Source organism: Vigna angularis, chromosome 10, assembly GCF_016808095.1.
Source record: "Vigna angularis cultivar LongXiaoDou No.4 chromosome 10, ASM1680809v1, whole genome shotgun sequence".
Classification (NCBI taxonomy): Eukaryota; Viridiplantae; Streptophyta; class Magnoliopsida; order Fabales; family Fabaceae; genus Vigna; species Vigna angularis.
In genome coordinates this window covers 8,027,303-8,054,693 of record NC_068979.1, presented here as the reverse complement: position 1 = coordinate 8,054,693, position 27,391 = coordinate 8,027,303, and the positions used below count along the sequence as shown (strand labels likewise).

Sequence of the window (27,391 nt, the reverse complement as noted above, 5' to 3'; positions counted from 1 at the left end):
TTATTTTTAATATAAATTTTCTGTTTAGTTTAAATAAATGTGATCTTTCCGTTTTAATTATTTTGTTATTCAAATCCTCTCTCTCATGCACACCTTAAAATTGGAGGTGTCAATTTATGGTCCATGCGCCACTAATTTTAGGGTTAAGATTTAAATTAGGGTTTAAATGTTACGTCTAGAGTTTATAGGTTAAGGGTTTATGGGTTAATTTTAAGATTTAAGGTTAAGTTTATTATGGTTATGGTTAGTGTTAAAGTTATGGTTAAGATTCAGAGCTCAGGATTTATGATTAAGAATAAGAGCTCAGGGTTTATGATTAAGAATAAGGTTAGGATTAGGATTTATGGGTTTAAGATTAAGGTTTTGAGTTAGGGTTAGAGTTAAGTTTATGATTAGGGTTAGAATTTAGAATTAAAGTTAAGAATGAGGTGATGGTTAGGTTTTAGGGTTAAGTTTAGGATTATGATTATTTTTAGGATTAAGATTTTAGGTTTAAAGTTTGGGGGTTAGGATTATGGTTAACCTTTAGGATCTAAGTCATCTAAAAGTAAAACATCAATTGGTTAAACGATGAGGAAAATTCTTTAATGTTCGTGACCCATGCAGTGAAAAAGTTATCTAGTTATCTTCATGCTCTAGGATTCAATGATAATTTAAGTCTTTAAATTATGTTATAAGGTGTTAGTATATGATAAAACATATTTAATATAAAAACGTTTCTTATTTCCTTATATTAACATATACTTATTGTTTATCTTCAATGTTAATTATTTAATGTAATGCGTTATAATATATCGTCCTTCCTCGTACACGAACATGACAATCATGCAATTTAAATTTTAGCAATTATTTTGATTTCTAATCACTTTTATTTATAATATACTTTCATATTATCTTTTATTTGAATTTTCCTTTTATATTAATGTTTCAGTTACGTGATTAATGCTCCTGAGAACATTATTTTGTCTTCTAGAGTTTTTAGATTAGGGTTTTTTTGTTTCAGTTAGAGACTCTGACTATTTTATATTTTGTTTTTACTTACCGAAACCCTATATAAACAGGGTTCCAGTGTGTTGTTTCAGATCAGTGAAATATACTCAATAATACAATTTTTCTTTCTATCAACAAAGAGATATTCAAGGTTTTCTTACCTCTGTTCTTCTTTGCTATCCTCTGTTTCACTTCTACTTCATAATCGTTGCTGCAAGCTTCGCTGGAGTGCTGACCAGAGTTCTCCCTCTTTCTTTTCTCTCTTTCGCGAGCCACACACACGAAGCCAGACCTCACCAACTTTCTGACTTGAGGAAGCTTCTAGCGAAGCTTTACTTTCTCACTTTTGGGCCTAAGCCAGTTGGGCTTCTGACCATTTCAGTTTCGGGCTTATATTTTAATATGGTACCAAAGCAGGTCCTGGACCTGTTCTGCCCCTGTTTCTACTACGCTTAAATCTTTCTTGCTCTTCTTGGTGCTAATCTTTAAGCTTTTCTTGCTATTATGGAAAATATGGATCAATCCAACAACCCTTCCAGCCCCTTTTATCTTCATCTAGGAGAGAATTCAGGTACCTCTCTAATTTCTAAGATTCTTAATGAATCCAACTACACTTCTTGGAGCAGAAATATGAGAAGAGCACTCATCTCCAAGAACAAGCTAAAATTCATAGATGGAGGGATCAAGAAACCCCAAAGAGATGATCCCCTTTTTGACTCATGGGAAAGAAGCAACATGATGGTGTTGTCTTGGATCATCAAGACTCTTTCTGCCCAAATAGCAGAAAGTGTTATATATGTGTAAGATGCCCAAGAACTCTGGGAAGAATTGAAAGAAAGGTTCTCCAAGGGAGATTACTTTAAGTTTTCAGACTTGCTCCAAGAAATTCACTCCATTAAACAAGGAGAAAGGAGTGTAAGTCAGTATTTTATTGACTTGAAAATCTTATGGGAAGAACTGGAGTTTCTTAGACCCATCCCAAGCTGTAGCTGCAAGATTCCCTACAGCTATGAACTATCTAAGATTTCTCATAAATATAGAGAAATGGAACACGTGATCTGCTTCTTAAAGGGCTTAAATGATGGTTACAATACTGTGAGGACACAAATACTGTTGATGGAGCCTTTACCCAGCATCAACTGTGTGTTTTCTCTCATTATACAACAAGAAAGACAGGAAATACATGACTCTGGTCTCACCAACCACAATGATATTAAGGTTCTTGCCAACACCACTGAAAAACAGAGTCAGTGGAGGAGTGACCAGAGTTGGAAAGGTCATGGACGTGGAACTGCCCCTTGTAGTCAAGGAAGAGGGAGAGGAAGAAACCCAAATTATGGGAAACAATGTTCTCATTGCAACAAAATGAACCATACAGTAGATGAATGTTATTCTAAACATGGATATCCACCATGGTACAAGAAAAATGACAATACTAGTCAGAATAATGGGGGACAAAGTGAATGAGGTTCTGCCAATGCTTGCTCTACTTTTACTGCCTCACAGATCAGCCAACAGGATTCTGTTCAGAGTTCTTTCACTCCATAAAAGATGCAAAAATTATTGCAAATACTTGAAAAGGTGGACAACCCTTCTCATAGTATAATCAAATACGTAAAGACACTGCAGAGGACAAACAAGGTATGTTCTCATGGATTATTGACACAGGGGCCACTGATCATGTGACCCATGACAAGAATCAATTCATAACTTTCACTAAAATAAAGCTAATATCTGTTAAATTGCCAAACAATTCTATTATTACATCCCACTATGCAGGAACTATACAATTTTCCAGTGAATTCATAATTTTTAATGTTTTATATATACCTGAATTCACTTTCAATCTTATATCTGTCCAAAGTTTAACTAGGGATATAAACTGTACTCTAACTTTTTCCTCTAAGATGTGTCAAATTCAGGACAGCTCTACATTGAGATGATTGGATGTGCTAATGTGTACAAGGGACTCTACTACTTGCAACCTTTCAAAAGGAACCCAACATCTAGTTTTGTTTTCTAATATGAGCATGTAAACATAAATTTGTGGCACTATAGGCTAGGCCATCCTGGACACAAAACTGTTGAAAGAATATGCAATTTTTTTCCCTATGTTCAAACTACTTCTGATAATACTTGTGACATCTGCCATTATGTTAAGCAACACAGATTGCCTTTTCCTAAGAGTAATTTTATATCTGCCAATTGCTTTGATATAATACATTGTGATATATGGGGACCTATCTCTATTCCATCTGCACATGGGCATAGATAATTCCTAACTATTGTTGATGATTGCAGTAGGCATACTTGAGCCTTTCTCATGCATAATAAGAGTCAGACTAGGGAACTTCTACAAGGCTTTATCATTAAAATTAAGACCCAGTTTAATAAAACTGTCAAAACTGTCAGAACCGACAATGGGCCTGAGTTCAATTGTGATAACATATATAATTCCTATGGGATTGAACACCAAAGAAGTTGTGTTGAAACTCCACAATAAAACTATGTTGTGGAACGTAAGCACCAACACATATTGAATGTTACCCGTAGTTTGATTTTTCAGTCTAATATTCCCTATGCTTATTGGTCTTATGCGTTGTCTCATGCTATATACCTGATAAATAGACTTCCTTCTTCTGTTATTAAAGATAAAACCCCATATGATGTGCTGCATAATAATTCCCCTACTTATCTTGACCTAAAGGTTTTTGGTTGCTTGTGTTTTGCTTCTACTTTGAAAAATAACAGAAATAAACTTGACTTTAGGGCTAGAAAGGGTATATTTTTAGGCTACAAAAATGGTGTTAAAGGATATATTGTTCTTGACATCAATACTAGAGAGATCTTCATTAGTAGAAATGTTGTCTTTTATGAAGACATTTTTCCCTATAAGAATGGACAAAGTAATAAAAATGACAGCAATAACAGTGAAGACAATATGTTTCACCTTGACAGTTTGCCCTGCAGCTATAGAAGGAACTCAGTTGAAGAGAGAAGAAACAGTTAGAGGCCAGTTGAAAGTACTGATATCACTACTGAGGACACTGGTCTCGTAGAAGGAGCACAAGGAATCAATCAGAGAAAATCTAATAGAGTAAGGAAGACCCCTGAGTACTTAAAGGACTACATACACCAAACTGATCAGCCCTCATTTGCATCCTTGTGTGTCAAAAACGGCTTAAAAACTCCTTATCCTATCACTGATGTTTTATCCTATGAGTCTTTGTCTAAGAAACATTTAAGATACACCCTTGCTATGAATACTGCAAAAGAACCAAACTCCTATGAGGAGGCTAAAGATAGCCCTGAATGGGCAGATGCTATGCGAAAGGAAATCAAGGCGCTACAAGACAATTGTACCTGATTTTTGACCCAACTTCCCCCTAGAAAGAAACCCATTGGATGTAGATGGGTTTATAAGGTTAAGCACAAAGCTGATGGTACTGTGGAAAAGTATAAAGCCCGGTTGGTAGCCAAGGGTTACACCCAACAAGAAGGGATAGATTTCTTGGACACTTTTTCCCCTGTTGCAAAGCTTACTTCTGTCAGACTTTTACTTGCCCTTGCTGCCTCAAGAAACTGGTTTTTACATCAACTTGATGTAGACAATGCTTTCTTACATGGAGATTTAAAGAAGGATGTTTATATGGAACTCCCACCTGGATTGGACACTAATACAGAGGGACAAGTGTGCAAGCTGACTAAGTCTCTATATGGCTAAAACAGGCTAGCAGACAATGGTTTGAAAAGCTATCTAACTTTCTTATTTCTGCTAACTATGTTAAGTCCAAATCTGATCATTCTCTTTTTGTCAAAAAAGACTCCACAACTTTCACTCACATAAAGGCTCTTTTACATCGCTAATTCCATATTAAAGATTTGGGAGAACTTAAGTACTTTCTAGGTTTTGAGGTTGCTAGATCTAAGAAAGGGATACACCTTTGTCAGAGAAAGTATGCCCTCGACATCCTTGAAGAAACAGGAATGCTGGGAAGCAAACCATGTTCTACCCCCTTTTTGAGCAACACAAACTCCTTATATAAAACAGAAAATTATCTAGACAATCCCAGTGCTTATCGCAGATTAATAAGGAAGCTTTTTTATCTAACTAATACTAGGCCTGACTTATGTTTTACTGTTAACTTATTAAGTCAGTTTATGCAAGAGCCTACTAGCTATCAATATCAAGCCTTGCAGCATATTCTAAGATATGTCAAGTCCAGCCCTTCAGAAGGACTTTTCTTTGCAGTTGATTCTGACATACATATTAAAGGGTTCAGTGATTCGGATTTGGCCACTTGTCCTAACACAAGAAGGTCAACTATAGGTTATTGTGTGTTTCTAGGATCCTCGTTGGTTTCATGGAAGTCAAAGAAACAAACCACTGTGTTAAGATCCTCTATTGAGGCAGAATATCGTGCCCTTGGTGCCACTGTTTGTGAGATGCAATGGCTTCACTACCTCCTTCAAGATCTTCAAATTCAGCCCACTGCTACTGTTGTCCTTTACTGCGACAACAACTCCGCCAGACACATTGCCTACAATCAGAGTTTCCATGAGCGGACCAAACACATTGAGCTGGACTGCCACGTGGTTCGTGAGAAGATTCAATCCAAATTTTTACGTCTTCTTCCCATCCAGTCAGAAGAGCAACTTGTTGATGTGTTTACCAAATTTCCTCACCGAACTCATTTCAAATCTATCATCCCTAAGCTTGGATTAGTGAATATCCACCATCCAGCTTGAGGGGAGAGTATTAATGTTTCAGTTATGTGATTAATGCTCTTGAGAACATTATTTTATCTTCTAGGGTTTTTAGATTAGGGATTTTCAGTTTCAGTTAGAGACTCTAACTGTTTTATATTTTTTTTGTACTTACCGGAACCCTATATAAACAGGGTTCCAATGTGTTGTTTCATATCAGTGAAATATACTCAATAATACAATTTTTCATTCTATCAACAAAGAAATATTCAAGCTTTTCTTACCTCTGTTCTTCTCTGTTATCCTTTGTTTCACTTCTACTTCATCATCGTTGCTGCAAGCTTCACTAGAGTGCTGACCAGAGTTCTCCCTCCTTCTTTTCTCTCTTTCGCGAGTCACGCACACGAAACCAGACCTCCCTAACTTTCTGACTTGAGGAAGCTTCTAGCGAAGCTTTACTTTCTTACTTTTGGGCCTAAGCCAGTTGGGCCTCTGACCATTTCAGTTTCGGGCTTATATTTTAATATTTTAAAATATTATTTTTCAGTAACATTATTTAAAATTTATAAAAAAATATTAATAAATACCATTGATATTCGAAATTATAAAAAAATCATAAGGGATAAGAAGAAAACTTTTTTTTTATAAAACAAGTAATATATATATATATATATATATATATATATATATATATATATATATATATATATATATATATATATATATATATATATATTATTTTTATAAAAATATTTAATATATATTATTTTTGGGATTTGCAATTTTATGATTCAAGATACATATGGTGCTAATAAGTTGTTTGAATAAATTAGGATCACCTTTTTTTGAGTTCTAAGTTGGTGTATCAAGTTGTTTGAATAAATCTATGTTGAATGCCAAGGTTTTATTAGTTAAGCATGCAACTCTTTCCCCTCTCTATTAATTAATAAGCACAACTTTTGATAAGAGTTATTTTTCCAATGAATTTAAAATTTGTATGATAGTATCTATATCAACAAATATTACCATATTTGGTTACTTATACCATCTTTGGTTTAAAAAGAGATTTACATTAACATACTTCTTACACTCTCAAAATGATCAAAAAATTAAATATTATTATGTATACGAATCTTATTTTGAAAGCTATATATATGGACAACTTAGAATAATTTACTATAAAGTTAAATACATTTTAAAATATCATTTTAAAAAATAAAGAAGAATACATTTTGGATTTGTACTTTATTCTACTCATTATTTTTATATTATGGATATATATTTTAAAGTTTTTGATAATACATTGACAATTGATTTATGTTGGGAGTGATTATAATTCGTGATCACCATGTGTTAAGTTATTGGTACTTTGTATTTTTATGGATAAACCTCACAAAATTGTAATTGCAGTGGAAATTATTAACTTAACATATGTTTAGATTAAAACCTTTAAATATTATAGAATTGATTTGTGAAATAGGAGTATTAAATTGAGAGATGTTTTGGAATTAATTGCAATGTTGTTGAAGAAACGTCTATCTATATAGATAATCAGACAATTATTCTATTCTTACACTATATAATATACCTAGTTACAGTATTCATTAGAAAGATATCTTTGAATTTTATTGTATAAAATATAAGATTTTGAGACAAAATTTTAGTTATAAATTTAAATTTTGTCGCGATTTATATATTATTTGTGATTAATTTTTAATTTATCATAAATACTATTTATGATAGTGACAAAATTAAAATATGATACAATAGTTCTATTAAAAAAAATAACAATATATATTATAAATAATTATTCAAAAAAGTTTGATGATAAAATAATAAAAATATGTATTATAAATAATTATTCACAAATACTATTTATAATTAACATCAATGCTAATCATGTGCAAGATCCAAAAACATTTAATTCCTCATACCGAAGGCTGCATAATACAAAACTAATCAACTAAGTGTCTCTGCAAATTAAATATCCTTCATATTTAAGGACTAGTTTATTTAGACAAAAAATATAATTTTTTTAAAAGCGTTTTTTTTAAAGTATATTTTTTTCTGCTTATTTTTTTTATGTATCTACTTATTTAGATAAACAGTTTAAAGTAACTTATAAACATAAACAGGTTTTAATTTCTACTTATTTAAAAAAAGAGAGATTAATCACTATCATCTTTTATTTACTAAAACATATTTTAAATACACAATATATATATATATATATATATATATATATATATATATATATATATATATATATATATATATATATATATATATATATATATATATATATATATATTAAAACCTTAAAATATTCGATTAATTTGTGAAACGGAAGTTTTAAATGTTACTTTACCAAAACACCAAACATGTTACATATATATTCTTCAAATAGTCAAAAGAAAAAGAAAAAACAATTAACATTATGTACATAATTTCTCATAACAAAAATATTTAATAATCATATGTTTCTCAAAAATCACAAACAATAATAACAAGTTTGAAAAAAAAAATGAAAGAAAAAAATATATAAAACAGTAAATATTGATATAAACATTTAACCAAATTTATTAAGTGTAATTATATAAGAAACATATAAATTAGTAAGATGAAATACATGTTTCACATAATATTGCAAGAATTTGTGTTCTCGTCATTGAACATGTGTTCATAACGACAATCTGGAGATTTATTGAATTCAATTGCTTCGGGTTGATGTTCATAAGTCACTACTTCTTCATTCATATCGGCTTTTGCCTCTTTTCCGCATGCACATCCCATCTTTATATATTTTCTTCTCCCTGTAATATATCCTAATCATATTTTCATTCATTACAATAATAATTAGTTAAAAAAAACATTTAATAATAAGTATATTTATAAATAACCTAAATAACAGTTAACAAAATAATGAAATTGAAAACCAACATATAAACTCACCCTATTTGACAAAAACCTAGTTAACCAAACAAACTCGAATGAATAAATGAATATTCTTCGACACTGATAGACTATTTATAGACAGATGTTTAGAGTTTAATAATAATGGAGAATCTGTCTATATTTTTTATTACTATTACAGTATTAATGGAAAATCTTTCAATTTTTTATTACTATTACAGTACTAATCACGAGGATGTATGAGAATTTTCTTGTATTAAAGATTAATTCACTATCATCTTTTATTTACTAAAATATAGTATATATATAAATACTATAACTCTTTATCAAGCACATGCACTATCATTAAAGTTAATTAATTAGTGTAATATAATATAGAAATAAAGCAATTATTTTTGTAAATTATAGATTTGGTTTGTATTACATTTTTTTTTCATGTTTCTGCCTGATTTTTAATGTACATCTTCTTACAAAATTGTATAAAATGAATGTTTTGCAATTTTTTATATGAATTTTGCAAAGTTTATGCAAAATATTTGTAAAAACAATTATGAAATATGAAAATTATAACAATGAATAATATAAAGGTAAAAGTATTTTAAAGGATTAAATATAAGAAGTAATTAAAATTTTGTATTAACTTCTATTCAGTAAGAAAACTTGTATAATAGTTTTCAAAATATCCATGACAAACAAAATCAATTTTACCAGCATTTTAGGAAATGAACAAATTTATACATCAATGTTGACTATGTTTTCTACAAAATTGTTTCTTTGAGAATTAAGAATGTAATATTTATATTTAAATCAATCAAATTGTTGTCATTTATAAATATTATAATTACCAAGATTCACTATGACAAATGAATCATGTTTATTATGAAACTTTTTCTTTTCTATACTATAGTGTTGTACATTAAAAAATAAAAAATATTGAAAATTGATTGTTGTGATAACTTAATATATTCATTACCCAAATTAAATCCCTTACATGTTTTATATTTATCAAATAAAAGTTGATAAATTCATTTGCTAAGTATCGGAAAAAAATATAAGATAACAAAACAACATAAAAAAAACTACGTAATTGTTCAATTAATATAAGACCTTTTGAAAAAAAATATATAACCAAATATAATTTATCTCAATGTTGTGAAGACGTGCTTAGTCATTTAAGACATTATCTTAACCAATGATTACGGTATTAAATCACTATTTGAACTAAGAACATCAAAGAAATATATACACAACATTTTGATAACATGAATTTTAATTATCTAAGTGAAAATGTGCAAGTATAAGCATATTGATTTGTATCAAAACTTATTTTGATGGTCTTTTAATAATCAAGTCATATAACAAAGGAAAAATAAATAATAATTGAATATTTATATGAATTTCAATTTTTAGATTTATGTTTTTACTTAAATTATAAGGTTTAAGCCCTCGGTTAGTCCTTATTTTTGTATGGTAATCTCAGTGGGTCCTCATTTTTGCAATTGTCTCAATTGGGTCATATTTTTTTGTAAAAATGAGTCAATTTTACCCTAACTGTTAAGTTGTCCCAAACGACGTTAATATTTGGTGACGTGGTGCAGAGATAATATGTTGATGTATATTCTTTGATTACGTGGACTTTCTTATTTAAATAAAGAGTCTTTTACGTGGCAGAAATCTAATTGTTTACTTTAGGGAATTAGGGATTTTTGTTTCGTGTTTGTTTTTCTGGGTTTGGCTGAGGTTGCTGGTGAAGGCGCGACGAGGAGATGTCGGGGTTGGTTTCTTTGGTTTTGTGATTTTGCGTTTTTTCTTTGGGTTTTTTGCAAGTTGGTGCTGATTTTCCCAAATTGGGGTTGCGCGATTCTAGGGTTTCCTCCTTGTGATTGAGGTTTTGAATCTGTGTACATCCTCTACGGTGATTCTTCCACCTTCAATTCCATGATACTACTCCCTCTTAGTCCAGACACTTGATGACAATCAACTTGCCGTCTTTAAGTACGCCTCTGAAAACAGTGCCAGAGCCGTCTTTGCCATTGGTGGCCTGCTTAAATCTTTGATGCATTTTACTTTTGTCATCAGTAAAATGACGAAGGAACCTCATATTTGAATGGTTGTTCCTGTTTCCATTTTATAAGGGTGAATTGGGTGTTAAAAAATGTATGGTCTGAAGTATTTTACAAAGTAAAGTCAAAAACTGGTTTTTATGGTGTTCTTTGGGGGAAAAACCATGGGAGAACAAATGAAGAGAGTGAAGATCATACGTTGGAATCATCCTCGTCTGTTGCCCCTCTTTTGCAGAATAAGAGAATAGAAGAATAGAATTATCCCAGAGATAATGATGATTTCGATGATGTGTGAGGTGTGGGAACAGCGGCAGGGCACACCCATCAATCAAAACATCAACAACGACGAGAGAGACTCAATTCCAACATAGAGTGGAAGAGAGCATCTGAACACGGAGAGAGAGAAAGAGAAAGACAGAGAGAGAGACTGCCACTGGGAAAGGTACGACCACGATCAGCGGCGGGTGGGGAGGCCCATGGTCGGACTTGATGAAGAACGCTCGGTGGTTAATATCCAAATCCCTAATTCCCTTTTCGATTCACTCTTTCCTTTCCTGAACATTTTCAATCCCTAATATATTATTTTAATATAAACCAATTCAATTTTGCCACATCATAATTTTTTAATTTAAATAAAAATTCCATCTAATCAAACAGCATAAACACATCAGCTCAATTTAACGTTGTCTGAGAGCACTTAACGGTTAGGGTAAAATTGACTCATTTTTACAAAAAATATGACCCAATTGAGACAGTTGCAAAAATGAGGACCCAATTGAGATTACCATACAAAAATGAGGACGAACCGAGGGTTTAAACCAAATTATAAATTTAAAATTATTTTCAATGTTATACTTTATTATGCAACTTGTGAAAACTCTTGGGCTTTAACCCAATTCCTTCTTCCTTATCTTAATTTTTTTTATAAAAAAATATTATATTAAAACTATTTTTATTATATATGTTGGGGCTATTTCATTATATGTTTTTATTTTAACCATAATCGTAATTTTTTTGGTTAAATATGTTTTTCATCCCTTAAGTATCACACGATTTTGGGTTTCGTCCATACTCGAAACTTTGATTGCTTTCAGTCCTTATAGTTTTCAAACTATTACTATTAGTCCTTAAAATTGAATGGCGTTAACTTTTGTTTCATGTGGCAAAAAGCGAGGCCACGTCTTATGCCAGCTTGCCTCTTCACTCTCTGTCACGTTGCTTTTCTTTTTATCTGACCAATAAGAATCTGACACGTGTCAGTCCCCTTCCACCCCAAATTAGGGTTTGCCAGATTGGGGGAACTTGCCCCTGCACCTATGCCACGCTTTTGCTCTTCTATCTTACGCCGTCATGCGCCAAGAACGCGAGAAGGGAAGGGTTGCTCTTTTATAGGTGGCGAATGGAGTTTCTGTTGTGTTTTTGGATTTGCAGGTCTGTTGCAGGTGATGGCGCATCTGGATGACGGTGATGATGTGAGGGAGGATGTCGCGGCTTGCAAGGATTTTGCGCGTTGAAGGTGGCGTTGATGGAGGATGGCGTCGTTGCAGGGGAGCTTGCGAGATGAAGGCGCGACGGTTGAGAGGCTTAGGGGATTTAGGGTTCGTCGCAGCACTCGCGATTTGGGATTTCGCTTGGCCGTGGTTCTTGATTGGTCGGAGCAAACTCGGTGTACATCTTCCGACACTGTGCGATTTGCGATTGGGGTTGCTCGCCTTTTTTGGATTTGTCTGAGTTTCAGGTGATTTTAGGAATGCATTAGATGACTTTCGAGGAAGAAGAAAGGGCTCCGCTGTTTGGATCCTTTGCAGGTGAAGAATGGAGATGTTTGCTTGATCTGCGGCTTGGGCTGTTGCGCGATTGGGGTAATGGTGCATGAGAAGCGAAACCATGGTTGCTCTGCCGGAGAAGATGAACGAAGTTCTCAAGCACAAGCAACGTGGCAGAGAGTGAAGAGGGAAGCTGGCATAAGACGTGACCTCGTCGTTTGCCACATCAAACAAAAGTTAACGTCGTTCAATTTTAGGGACTAATAATAATAGTTTCAAAAGGACTAAAAGTAATCAAAGTTTCGAGTAGAGACTAAACCCAAAATTGTTTAATTGTAAGACCCATGAAAAATATTTACCTTAATAGTAATAATTTTATTACTAGTAGTAATAAATTTCTTTGTGAATGGAAAATATAATTAATAAGTTTATGTAAAAATAAAATGTGAAAAACTAAATAACGAATTTTGGTAGCTTAAATGGTAGAAAATTGTGGTGATTTCAAGAACATGGGTTCAAATTCTTTTCTACCTTTTTGTTTTAAAAAAAAATTTAAAATAATGATAGTGGATAAGCACACCGTGTTTGAAGTCATTATTGAGGGATCAGATATGTCAAGTGGTGATTAAAATATTAATATAATAAAATAATATTAAAATAATAAATAATATTAAAAAAATTGTTAAATAGTAAAATTTTTTGGACTATAAATAGCCATGAGAGGGGATGTTATTTTGCACAAAGAGACGAAAAATCAAGTGAGAAATCTTGGAAAATAGAGAAGAAAGAGTTAGGAAGAAATTTTTAGTTGCAAGAAGAGTAGAAGTTTTAAAGGATTTTCGGGGAAGCAAGAGATTAAGTGTGGAATAGAAGTAGGCGATGTCAATACCCAATTTGATAGATAAAGAACATCAAGAATTAAGAAAAAAAAAAAAAGATTTCTGTTGTTATTTTCTTTTCCTTTTTCGGTTTTTTTTATTTATTACTTTTATTATTATTTATTTATTATGTTTTAATTTTATCCTTTAATTTTATCTTTTGTTTTTATTTTATCGTGTTTATCTTTATCATTTTTTATCTATATGTATATTTACTTATTTGTTTTAATTATCAAAGTTTTCATTTTTTTTATTTTTTTTTCCTTTTTATTTGTTTCTTAGGTTCAGGAATATTTTATATATGTATATGTATTGTTTTAAAAAAAAAAAAGTTCATGGGATGTGTCCAAAGCAAAACAAAGAGAATCCCGAAATTCGGGGATATGCTTGAAAGAAGAGAATCATTTTTTGGCCTTCACCTTCACTTTTTGGTTGTCATCCACGAACGGCAGTGCCCATCTTGCACCTCTGTAAAGGTCCTTCTATACTACAAGACTCTCCATTCTCACCAAACATCCTTCACAGACACGTTACTGGAAAAAAGAGAGTCAGTCACAAGGAGAAAGGATCCATTTGACGCACGGGGCTAACAAAGACCGAACCAAGCTTTCAAAAGGTAAGTAATGCCTTGCACTTCATGTTTTACTGAGTTGGTTGGTTATTTGTCCTTGAACATGTCTCTGTTACGTTGTTGCTAAGTTTACATATGATTGTTGTTAAATACATTCCTAGTGTTGTGGATAGTTGTATATGTCTATTGTTACCGAACATCATCGTTACCCTTCCCACACCCACTTCTATCCACTTCTATGGTCCTATTTCTCTCCTCCGAGCGAGTCCATCTTCTCAACTAACAGCCAAGCGAGATTTGTTAATAGACAACAAAGCTACGCCCCCGCGCCTCTGTCCACCTCCAACCATCAAGAATGAACTTGAATCATTAAACTGATATTCACCAGAGAAATATAGCAGAAAGAAAAATAACAAAACAATATTTTCATATCATTCCATTCACCTACTGGAAATTCCTCAGCCCCAACACCCGTGAACTCACCCCCATCTTCATCCATATACCATTTCCAACATCATCATCTTCACCTTACCTCACGGCCAACACCTTTCTTCTTCATTTTCATCACCAAACACCCATCATCATCTTGCCTCCACCGTAACCCAATCACGCCTCACCTTCTTCCTCCATTTTCATCATCCAACTTCAAATTCAAATTCAAATTCATCTCTTCAACCTGCACACAGAAACCACAACACAACCAAACACCAGTTCCACCATCTTCATCTCAATCAAATTTTCATTCCCATCCTTCTCATCATATTTCTCTCCTATTCCCCCTGCATTCAAATAAAAACAGAGAAGCCCAAATCAACATCCAGTTCGACTTCACCCATTAATCACCAAACCCCAAGAGTCACACCCAATACAGCACAACACAAATGAAAAAAAAAGAAGATCGCTGGCAGCAAGTGTGGACGCCGAATGGAGGTGACCCAATAACAACGACTGGGCTTCATCTCTGATTCGCGTATCAGGAGAACGAAAAGGTTGAACCGCCGCGAAGGACGGCGACGCTGCTGGTCTGGTTTGGTGCCGGCGACGTTGCAGGACGACAGGCGAGTTACTCCCTCGCACGCGAAAAATGAAGAAGAGAAGAGCTGGAGCGACGGCCGTCGAGGGTCTCGACGGTTTGGACGGCGACTAGCAGGGGGCGGCTTCGATGGAGGCGGCAGCCCGTGCGCGTAAGCTGGCGGAGGCGAACCCCTCCCTGGATTGCCAGCGTCGGAGAGAGCAGACAAGAGAGAGAATGGCAGTGGCGCAGTGGCGCGGAGACTGGCAGAGGGTGGTGGCGCGGTGGCTGGTTCTGGCTGGAGTGGCGGCGAACCTCCGTGAGGGGAAAGAGAGCTTGGGTCTCTGAAGCGCTGAGCGTTGGGAATGAAGGGGGAGATGCTGAACCCCTAAAGATTTCTGGATAGAAATTGGGGACAAACCTTTAAAAAAAAATAATAATAAACAAAAGAAAAGAGAACTTTTTATGCACCCTGGTTTCATGTTTCGCACCCCTTCTATTTGGGCTTAAGTCCATTATGTTTCTGCCAACAATAAAAAAAATAAGAATTGGGCCTGACAAGCAAATATTCAGTGGCACCCCCAAATTTCATCTTTACACCTTGACAGATACAAAGTTGGAGAAAAGGGGATTTTGACCCAAACTAAAGGAGCCTCAATTTTACTCCGCACGCACCTCTGGTGTTTTATCTTTGCACCCCTGTTTTTGTTGGTTTGTTTCTCTTGCTTTATTTTTAGGTTTTTGTTTCTCTATTTTTATTATTTGTTTGGTTATTAGTTTTTTTTACTGTATGTAACCCTTTGTATGATAACTCCCACTCCTAAATCTTGTCTTTTATTTTTATTTGCTTCACTTTAAAAAAAAAAAGACGATCAAAAAATAAATAAAAATAATAATAATAATAAAAAGTATTTTAAAGGTTAAGCACATGTGTGATCGTTCGCATCGTCCTTGTGCTGAAAGCCTTTTCTCTTCCTTGCAAAATTAAAAATAACAAAAAAATGTTTTAAAGGTTAAGCACACGTGTGATCGTTCGCATCATCCTTGTGCTAAAAACATTTTCTCTTTCTTAAATAAAAATTACAAAAATATATTTTAAAGGTTAAGTACATGTGTGATCGCACGCATCGTCCTTGTGCTAAAAACCTTTTACTTTATAAAAATACCAAACAATTTTAAAGGTTAAGCACACGTGTGATCGTTCGCATCGTCCTTGTGCTAAAAACGTTCTCTTTGTCTTTTATAAAAATATCCAAAAAAAATATAAATTCTTCAAAAAAACTAAAAATATCAACACTTTCAAGCAAACAAACAATATTTCTAGCCAGAACTACGTGATCCTTGATTCTTCATCAAAAGTGGAGATATGTAGGAGCAAGGCTAGTCCTTGTCAGGTTCACTTCCCCAAAAATTCAAATTTATCCATAATCAATTTCACAAACAAATCTCTCAAACAATTCCTCAAACAAAATTTTCAAGCAGTTTCTAAAAGAACTACGTAATCCTGATTTCTCAATTTGAATGAGAATACATAGGAACAAGGTCTATCCTTGTCGGGCCCAAAAAACTAAAAAATATATTTTGTTTCTTTAGAGTTTTATTTTAGGGGATATTTAAACATTTTGAAAACTACATCATATTCGCGTATTTAGTTAAAGGTACTGCCTTAGAGCAGGCGTTGTAGGGTGCTAATACCTTCCCTACACGTAACCGACTCCCGAACCTAGAATTTGGTTCTTGTAGACCATTGCCTTATCATTTTATGGTTTTTCCGTAGTTTTCCAAAATAAACTATGATGGCGACTCCAAATCTCTTTTTTTTTCCAAAACTTTTCGTTCCATTTTTTCGGGTCGTGTCGCGATTATGGTTGCGACATGAGAGTTAACCTTTCTAAGCTTTTATATTATGATTGGTAGTAAAGACTAAATTAATTTGATATTTGATATAAACAATCAAACTTTATTTCAATTCTTCCAAAGTACAATTCCAAACTTACAAACTTTAAACAATATAGTCTTCACCACTTAACATAAATTCGAAATTAAACTTATAAATCTTACACAACATATTTTTTCAATGCAAAATTATTTTTTTTACAAAAATCCCTGAAAGTTTTTCCCCGCATCTCTCTCATCATTTCTAAGGTTTTTCAACCGCATCTGCAACATTATCTGCTCACATATAACATGAGTTATATGATCATAGCACAAACAAATAAGGGTAAGTCAACCATATCATACAATGATTAAACTTACTTATAATATAAATGTTTCAATCATGTAATTCTGCAATTTATAAATACCATTATCTCGATGTCATTAATTCATTTTTTTTTCTTAACTTCTTCAAAATCATCTTTCTCATTTTCATAAACCTTACAAGTATACCATGCTTACTCACGAAGCCTTATGGTCAGACCGCTCTCTGTTTGCTTCCTTAAGCCTTACCTGTATACTATGTCTTACTTTCTGAAGCCTTATGGTCAGATATCTCTCTGCCTACTTCTATAAAACTTACGAATCATATGTTTATGTCAAAACCTTATGGTCAGACCACTTTCTGCCTGCTTTCATAAAACTTACGAATCATATGTTTATGTCAAAGCCTTATGGTCAGATCACTTTTTGTCCGCTTTCATAAAACTTACGAATCATATGTTTATGTCAAAGCCTTATGGTCAGACCACTTTCTGCCTGCTTTCATAAAACTCGGGTGTCACTTTGCTCATATCAAGCTCTCATGGTATAAACCGAACATACTACTCCCAATAGTAAACATCATTTCATAAGTTTTGTCAACACTCAATTTCGTCCGGATTGACTAAATAATTTTGTTTTATTGTATTCTCCTCATAAAAAGAAAAATAGAAAAAAAAATAAATATAAAAAAGGAAAGAAAACGTTCGTCCTCCCCCACTGCGAACGTTCGGTTCCATCCTTTGCATGAAACCGATCGTCCATTCTCATTGACGTTCGGCTCCTACACTGCTCTGTTCGACCGTTCGACCTCTCAAGTTTACCCTTCGTGTAATGTTCGGTCATTTTTGCTTTGATGAACGTTCGGTCTTGGTGATGTTGTTCTTATTTGAACGTTCGGTCTTGGTGATGTTATTTGAACGTTCAGTACAGTCTTCCAAATTATCATGCATGATTTTCTTGGAATTTGTTGTCAAAAAAAAAATTAATTAAGAATTAAAGAGGCCCAGTTTCCACAATGGCCGAAAAATCTCAATTTCCACATTGGCCCAGAAAGCCCATTTCCCATACTGGCTTGCAAAGCTCAGTTTCCATACTGATCCGCAAGGCCCAGATTCCACAAAGGCCAAAAATCTCAATTTCCACAATAGCTCATAAAGCCCATTTTCCATACTGACTTGCAAAGCTCAGTTTCCATACTGACCCGCAAGGCCCAGATTCCACAAAGGCCAAAAATCTCAATTTCCACAATAGCTCATAAAGCCCATTTCCCATACTGGCTTGCAAAGCCCAGCTTCCATGCTGGCCCACAAAAGCCCGGTTCCTACACTGGCCCACAAAAGCCCAGTTCCATGTTGGCCCACAAAAGCCCGATTCCTACACTGGCCCACAAAAGCCCAGTTCCTACACTGGCCCACAAAAGCCCAGTTCCTACACTGGCCCACAAAAGCCCAGTTCCTACACTGGCCCACAAAAGCCCAGTTCCTACACTGGCCCACAAAAGCCCAGTTCCTACACTGGCCCACAAAAGCCCAAGTCCTACACTGGCCCACAAAAGCCCAGTTCCTGCACTGCCCCACAAAAGCCCAGTTCCTACACTGGCCCACAAAAGCCCAGTTTTCACAATGGCGAACATTTCTCAAATCACAAGTTTCGAAAATCCTCAAAATTCAAAAGCCTACCTCACACTGGCCTCTAAGCCCAGTTCTCACACTGGCCTCTAAGCCCAGTTCTCACACTGGCCCCTAAGCCCAGTTCTCACACTGGCCCTCTAAGCCCAGCTCACACTGGCCCTCTAAGCCCAGTTCTCACACTGGCCCCCTAAGCCCAGCTCACACTGGTCCCCTAAGCCGAGCTCACACTGGCCTCTAAGCCCAGTTCTCACACTGGCCCCCTAAGCCCAGCTCACACTGGCCCCTAAGCCCAGCTCACACTGGCCCTCTAAGCCCAGTTCTCACACTGGCCCCTAAGCCCAGTTCTCACACTGGCCCCTAAGCCCAATTCTCACACTGGCCCCCTAAGCCCAGTTCTCACACTGGCCCCTAAGCCCAGTTCTCACACTGGCCCCCTAAGCCCAGTTCTCACACTGGCCCCTAAGCCCAAAACTCACACTGGCCCCTAAGCCCAGTTCTCACACTGGCCCCCTATGCCCAGCTCACACTGGCCCCCTAAGCCCAGTTCTCACACTGGCCCCCTAAGCCCAGCTCACACTGGCCCCCTAAGCCCAGTTCTCACATTGGCCCGTAAGCCCAGTTTTCACACTGGCTCCCAAGCCTAGTTTTCATACTGGCCACCAGACCTAATTTTCTCTAAAACGGAAAATTTGTTTTCATCATTTTCATTTCATATTACTTTTCTCCATGCATAAAACCAAAAAAATATGCAAAAGTTGAGTCAATTGTTTTCGATGCAAATCATCCATTTTATGAGATTTCAAAAAATGTAATGGATGTCATAATCTCCTATAGTCACATATTCTTAAGAGATATCTGTGTGTGCATTGCTTGAAAACATCATCCTTCAGTCCTCGCTATACCAAGAGATTGGCCCAATCATGTTCTTGAGCCCAAATAATAAACACAAAGTTTTACACTGGGGCAGATTTTCCATTACCTCCACTGGCTTTCATTTGGGAGATCCTGGAATCCGTTAGGACAAAAAAAAAAGAGAAAAATAAAAAATGAAAAATGACTCTTGTTGAGATCATTTAGTCTTGTCTCCTAATTAATCTTTTGAAAATGAAACCAACCAAAATTTGAAATGATGTGTGGCCATCTTTCTTCATCCAAAAAAAAACAAAAAATATATCCATTGATACCAAATTTGAGCCAATAAGAAATTTCTTTTCAAAATTTTTCCCAAACAAGGGTTACCACCACGGTAGAAGTCGACTCAAATTAAAGGAAGAACACACTTAGTGATCAAATGAAGATAATTCCTCAAAAGTGAAGCAAAAATACAAAGAATCACAAAGTGATGGCAAACAAAGAATGAAATTTGAGAAATGGCAAGAAAGTCAAAACAGATTTGACAAATAATTGATGCAAGGAGTAGATGATAACTTTTGTTTCAAATAACCCAAAATTTTATTTGAGCCTTTATATCCTTTCTTTCAATACCCTTCAGCCCAAGCCACATTACAAGCCTAATAAAGGTCCACACAGATTGAATAATGGTTGCTTAAATTTTCATAAAGTTTAATTTTTGAGACAAGACAAAATGACTAATAATGCAGTTGTGAAAAAAAATGATGAATAATAAGTGTCCTCGAATGAAGGGAACTCCCTTTTGATTGAGATTATACAAAGGAAAATCAAGCCAATTTGGGTAATCCTTTCAAGCCAATCATTTCTATATCCATCACAAATTCCTGAACACATTCAAATCCCTTTCAAACTCTTCCCCTGATTCCCAAACTAGGGGGCAATTTTGGGCAACTTTATTTCATATGTTTTGGCCCTTTCAAAATATGGTGCAACTTTGTTAGTCTCACATTTGTTTCATCTGTATATTCAAAGTTCGTACCAAGACCGGGGCATCCCTTGTTGGGCCTCTCAGATTTGTCTGCACTGAAATTCATGGATCTACCCTCAAAACAGGGGCAGACACTTTGGGGTTTTGTATGATTTTGAACCTCGCTTAATTGACTCATACCCAAAACCAAGGCAACTTTGTAACTTTCATATGTTTCGACCCATTCAGAGTATTGAGCAACTTTGTTAAATCTCAAATTTTTTCATCTGAATATTCAAAGCTCATACAAAGATTGGGGCATCCCTTGTTGGGCCTTGCATGATCTTGGTTCACCCCGAACTTCAAAAATCTAAAACCACCAAAATTGGGGCAATTTGCAAATCCCACATGATATTCTCACTCCCTGATTCATGACTTATTCCCTCTCAATTCACAGATACATTTGTCCATACCAATACTTTTACCATGTTCCAGAGCAGCTTCTGGGTATCTACTACCTCACATTGGCCTTTGTAGCCGTTTTAAGGAGTAAGAGGCTCAAGTAGCCAACCCAGTACTCTCCAAATCCTTCCAATCATCCTCCACATACCAAGCATGTATGCACTAGTATCTCATCAAGAAATATGTGGCACACAAGCTTCATTTTGAACAATTGACTTTAGAATTGGACATCCATTGAAAGGAAATTGGAAGTCTAGATCGTCGTAAATTTGATGATTTCAAAGAAAGCAAATTGACTCAGTGAAAAAATATCATAATTTCATAATCTTCCAATACATTATGTACATATTTTCATCAACTTTGAATTTGTCTCCATGTACATTACATCAAATTTTCTTCCTTCAAAAAGACAAAAAAAAATGCATCAAAGTTTTCTTATCCAATTTCATAAATCTACATCAACCATATTTCAATCTTATGCAAAACCTCGTTTCAAAAAAAAAAGGATGGATACTCATTTCTATCGAAAAAAATTAAAAAAAAAATCAAAATAAAAAATTTCAACATCTCAAAATTTCAACCAATTCCAATTTTCAAATTCAAAGCAATCAAACATTTTTCTCTCTGCTATTTTATCTCGGCCATCTGCAAGATAATGGTCGAAAGCACTTTTTAGTTTTATTTTATCTCGGCCATCTGCAAGATAATGGTCGAAAGCACTTTTGTTTTGTTTTATCTCGGCCATCTGCAAGTTAATGGTCGAGCGCACTTTTCAGTTTTGTTTTATTTCGGCCATCTGCAAGATAATGGTCGAAAGCACTTTTTTGTTTTATTTTATCTCGGACATCTGCAAGATAATGGTCGAAAGCAGTTTTCAGCTTTATTTTATCTCGGCCATCTGCAAGATAATGGTCGAACCCAATCAAAGTCAAATTTCTCATTCACTTAATCTCTTTCAAAAAAAAAATAAATAAATAAAAAATTTTAATTAATTCAAAAGATGAAAAAAAATTCCCTGTTTGTTCCTCGTTCCTTTTCATTGAAAATTCTCTGTTTTTTCCTTGTGTATTTTGAAATCCGAACGAAATTAATATTTCTATCTTTACTTATCTTTTACTCTGATAATATGAAAACATTGTTTATCATATGATCTAGTAAAATCTAAGTAAAGAGGGGCAATACTCAATTTCGTCCGGGTTGATTAATAAATTTTGTTTTATTGTATTCTCCTCATAAAAAGAAAAATAGAAAAAAAAAATAAAACTCAAAAGAAACAAACAATATTTTTTAGCTTTTTGGGCCCGACAAGGATCGACCTTGCTCCTACGTATTCCTATTCAGAATGAGAAATCAGGGTTCCGTAGTTCATTTAGAAAACTGCTTGAAAATTTGTTTGAAAATTGTTGAGAAAATTTGTTTGGAAAATGATTATGGATAAATTTGGATTTTTGGGAGAGTGAGCCTGACAAGGACTAGCCTTGCTCCTACGTATCTCCACTTTTGAAGGAGAATCAAGGATCACGTAGTTCTGGCAAAGCGATATTGAATGTTGTTTTGAAAAGTAGATGTTTTTTAGTTTTTACAGATTTTATATGTTTTTGGTATTTTCATTGTAATATTTATATTTTTTGCGTAATGAGTACTAGGCTGATGCGTACGATCGCACGAGCACTCACACGGCTTTTTCCTCTTATTGTTTTGCGTAATGAGTACTAGGCTGATGCGTACGATCGCACGAGCACCCACACGGCTTTTTCCTCTTATTGTTTTGCATAATTAGTACTAGACTGATGCGTACGATCGCACGAGCACTCACACGGCTTTTTATTTATTTTATATTTAGGCAATAAATACTAGGCTGATGCGTACGATCGCACGAGTACTCATACCGATATTTATTACATTAAATGTTTTTTAAAGTTTTATATATTTTTTATTATTTATATTTTTTTCCTTTTTCGAAATAAAACGAAACGAACCAAATCACTAAAACAAAGGGGTGGGGGTTATCTTACAAGGGGGTTACATGCAATAAAAAAACAATAAAAGAAAAAAAGAAAGCGTAAAAAATAAAACAAGAAAAACTTAACAAAATTAAGGGTACAGAGATAAAAAACCAGGGGTGCCGAGAAGTTTCTTCGTTTAAGGATGAAAAATGGAGGTGCATCCCGAAATTTGTGCCCAGGTCCAATTCTTCATCTTTTTTTTTGTTTGCACAGAGTGGGCTTAAGCCCAAATGAAAAGGGGTGCAAATATGAGTTGTGCCTCAACAGAAAGAAAGGTGGCAGACCACGCTAGGCCCAAAGCCTTTTTGTTCAGAAAGGCATTAGGGGTTCAAATGAATCCTCCATTTTTTCCATTAACGTCCAAAACCCAGGGTCTCTTTCTTCTTCCCTTCCACTAAAATCAAATAGAATGGAGCTCCTCCTCCGTGAAGTAGGAATCCTAGAGAGGCATCGGTCTCCTCTCGGACGCGTCGCACCGGCAAACCAGGACGTCGCCCGTTGCCGCGCCAAGCTTCTCTCCGTTACTTCTCGACTTCTTCCCGCGCGTCCTCGTCGCCTGTACACACGTGCCGCCGATTCAGCCGCCGCGAGTCGCGGACCAAGACACCACCAGTGCGCCGATCGCCGACGCAGATACCACTGGTTGCTGCGCCGAGCTTCTCCCCTCATTCTCTTCTCCGCTTCACACTGTTATCTTAGTCTAGGATTCAAGATGGGTCTGGAGGTGGTTGCGATGAAGGAATGGGTTTCGTTGTCTGTTACATTTCTTGCAGGTTTGGTGTGGTTCATGGTGGTCGGAGGCTGAGTTACATGGTAGCTTGCTGGGGAGGAATTGGATTTTGCAGTTAATCGTATCGGTTGTGGATGATCAAGGGGTTCTTAGGCTTGGAGTGTGTTGAAGGAATATGAGATTTTTTTTGCGCGTGAGGGGGATATGGGTTATTGGTCACGCCATGGTATAAGGTGTTGAGAATGAAGAAGGTAAGGGATGAAAATGATGGATTGGTCGTGAGGTGTTTATAGTAGTGTTGGAAATGGAAAGTGTAGTTGGGATGGTTACGGGTGAGGGGGTGAGGAGATGGATGTTGGAATGGAGATGAGGGTGGCTTTTGGTGGCTGACCTGTGAGGAAGACAGGTTTGAAGATTATGATGTTGGCCGTGTATAAGGTGTTGGCCGTGAGGTGTGTTCCAGAGTAAGACGAAGATGATGTGATGAAGATGATGGATTCCAGTAGTCGTGGGTCTCTGGTCGTGGTCATGAAGTGTCGGCTGTGAGGTGTAAGGATGATGTAATGAGCAGAGAGGGAATTAGTGCCCTCCAGGAACGGAGATTGATGGAAAGGTGTTTTTATATTTTGGGTGTTAAGATGGGTGTTAGTCATGCGGTGTTGGAGTTGAAGGTCGTGGTGTTCGGTGTTGTGGTAAGTGAATATGGATGATGGTTGCAGGTAATGGAGTTGGGAAAGAAAAAAAAGGAAAAGTGGTAGAGGTGGTTACGGGTGAAGGGAGTCAAGGAGTTTGAGGTTGATAGCCATGGGTGTTCCTAGTAGCCGTGAGTGTTGAAGATGAAGGGAGGTTTGAAGGCTTGGTTTCCTGTTCTATGAAAAGTGGTAGTGGAAGGAAAAGGTGGCTGGAAGGGTGTCACGGGGGAGCTAGGTTTATGAAAAGGAAAGGGATGAAGATCATGGGTTGTTTGGAGGTTTTGGTTCAGAGATGAATATGGAAAAGAGAGGGATGAAGACGAAGGTGATGGCCATGAGTGAATATGGAGGATGGGTGTTTAGCCGTGAAAACGAAGAGGGAAGGGCTCCCCATTGATCAGAGGTGTAGGCCCTTTAAATTACCAGAAGGAGATCAGTGTCGGCAAGACTTGATTGGTAGGTGTACTTTGTGGGCAGTTTTAGTGGGAGATTTGAAGTGGGATGGTGGAAGTGAAAGTGGAATTATTAGTGGAAGCGGAGGTGGAATATTGGAAGTGGGATGGTGGAAGTTGTTACGGTGGTGATGAGTGGAGCACTTAGTGGGAGGTTGGTGATGGTGAGTGGAGCACCGCTTGTAGGAATAATCTGTTAAAGTGGGGGAATCATTAGTGGAAGTTTGGAAGTGGAGAATCATTAGTGGAAGTTGATGATGGTGAGGAATAGTGGAAATCATTACTGGGGTCTAAAACAAAGGGGAGCAACAAGACGAAAGGGGGATGAGGAGTGTCGGTAACTGAAGAGAAGTGATTAGGACGAGCGGTAGTTGGGGGAAGCAACCTGGACGAGCGGCACCAATGTAAAAAGACGAACGTCTGTGATATTCGGTTCTTGCAATGAACGAACGCCTCAGACTGTTTGGACGAACGCTAAGACATCATGCAGGAGCCGAACGTCAATGAGAATGGATGATCGGTTTCATGCAGAGGATGGAACCGAACGTTAGCAGTGGGGGAGGACGAACATTTTCTTTCCTTTTTTTTATATTTATTTTTTTTTCTATTTTTCTTTTTATGAGGAGAATACAATAAAACAAAATTATTTAGTCAATCTGGGCGAAATTGGGTGTTGACAGCTGCCCCTCTTTACTTAGATTTTACTAGATCATATGACAAACAATGTTTTCATATTATCAGAGTAAAAGATAAGTAAAGATAGAAATACTAATTTCGTCTGGATTTCAAGATAAACAAGAAACAAACAGAGAATAAAACAAGTGAACAAAGCTGAGAGAATTGAAGTGTGACAACCTCGTGGAGGGTGTACCAACGCTATGGAAGTGAATGAGGTGTAATAACCTCGTGGAGGGTGTACCAACCCTATGGATGAAGTTGATGAGGTGTAGAAACCTCGTGGAGGGTGTACCAACCCTATGGATGAAGTTGATGAGGTGTAGAAACCTCGTGAAGGGTGTACAAACCCTATGGAAGTGAATGAATGAGTTTGATTGTTGGGCTCGACCATTGCCTTGCAGAGGGCCGAGATAAAAACAAAGCTGAAACTGCTTTCGACCATTATCTAGCAGATGGCCGAGATAAACAAAACTGAAAAGTTCTTTCGACCATTATCTAGCAGATGGCCGAGATAAAACAAAACTGAAAAGTGCGCTCGACCATTATCTTGCAGATGACCGAGATAAAACAAAACTGAAAACTGCTTTCGACTATTATCTAGCAGATGGCCGAGATAAAACAAAACTGAAAAAAAAAAGACTAAAAAAAAAATTTCCTCATTCACTTTATCTGTAGCGTTGGTACACCCTCCACGAGGTTGTAATACTTCAATTCTCTCAGCTTAGTTCGTTTGTTTTATTCTTTGTTTGTTGCTTGCTTATCTTGAAATCCAGACGAAATTAATATTTCTATCTTTACTTATCTTTTACTCTGATAATATGAAAACATTGTTTATCATATGATCTAGTAAAATCTAAGTAAAGAGAGGCAGCTGTCAACACTCAATTTCGTCCGGATTGACTAAATAATTTTGTTTTATTGTATTCTCCTCATAAAAAGAAAAATAGAAAAAAAGATAAATATAAAAAAAAAGGAAAGAAAACGTTCGTCCTCCCCCACTGCGAACGTTTGGTTCCATCCTCTGCATGAAACCGATCGTCCATTCTCATTGACGTTCGGCTCCTACACTGCTCTGTTCGACCGTTCGGCCTCTCAAGTTTACCCTTCGTGTAATGTTCGGTCATTTTTGCTTTGATGAACGTTCGGTCTTGGTGATGTTATTCTTATTTGAACGTTCGGTCTTGGTGATGTTATTTGAACGTTCGTTCTGGATGTGGTTTTGTTCTCAATTAGGCGAGCGTTTAGAGTTTAGCGTTCGGTTCTATTGATTTGGTAATATAGATTTCAACGCTCGGTTTTGTCGTTTCGGTAACACTTTAGCGGTCGGCCTGCATGATGTCTTAGCGTTCGTCCAAACAGTCTGAGGCGTTCGTTCATTGCAAGAACCGGATATCACACACGTTCGTCTTTTTACATTGGTGCCGCTCGTCCAGGTTGCTTCCCCCAACTACCGCTCGTCCTGATCACTTCTCTTCAGTTACCGACACTCCTCATCCCCCTTTCGTCTTGTTGCTCCCCTTTGTTTTGGACCCCAGTAATGATTTCCACTATTCCTCACAATCATCAACTTCCACTAATGATTCTCCACTTCCAAACTTCCACTAATGATTCTCCACTTCCAAACTTCCTCTAATGATTCCCCCACTTTAACAGATTATTCCCACAAGCGGTGCTCCACTCACCATCACCAACCTCTCACTAAGTGCTCCACTCATCACCACCGTAACAACTTCCACCATCCCACTTCCAATATTCCACCTCCGCTTCCACTAATAATTCCACTAATAATTCCACTTTCACTTCCACCATCCCACTTCAAATC

The 27,391-nt window shown here is 36.0% G+C and overlaps 1 long non-coding RNA gene across 1 annotated transcript in view; it reads left to right on the top strand.

Moving 5' to 3' along the window:
• Nucleotides 1-13,631: 13,631 nt before the first annotated feature.
• Nucleotides 13,632-27,391, top strand: part of LOC128194313 (uncharacterized) — a 29,964-nt gene continuing 16,204 nt past the window's right edge. The window contains exon 1 of the long non-coding RNA XR_008245687.1: nt 13,632-13,933. This is a non-coding gene — a long non-coding RNA (uncharacterized LOC128194313). The remainder of the gene's footprint in view (nt 13,934-27,391) is intronic.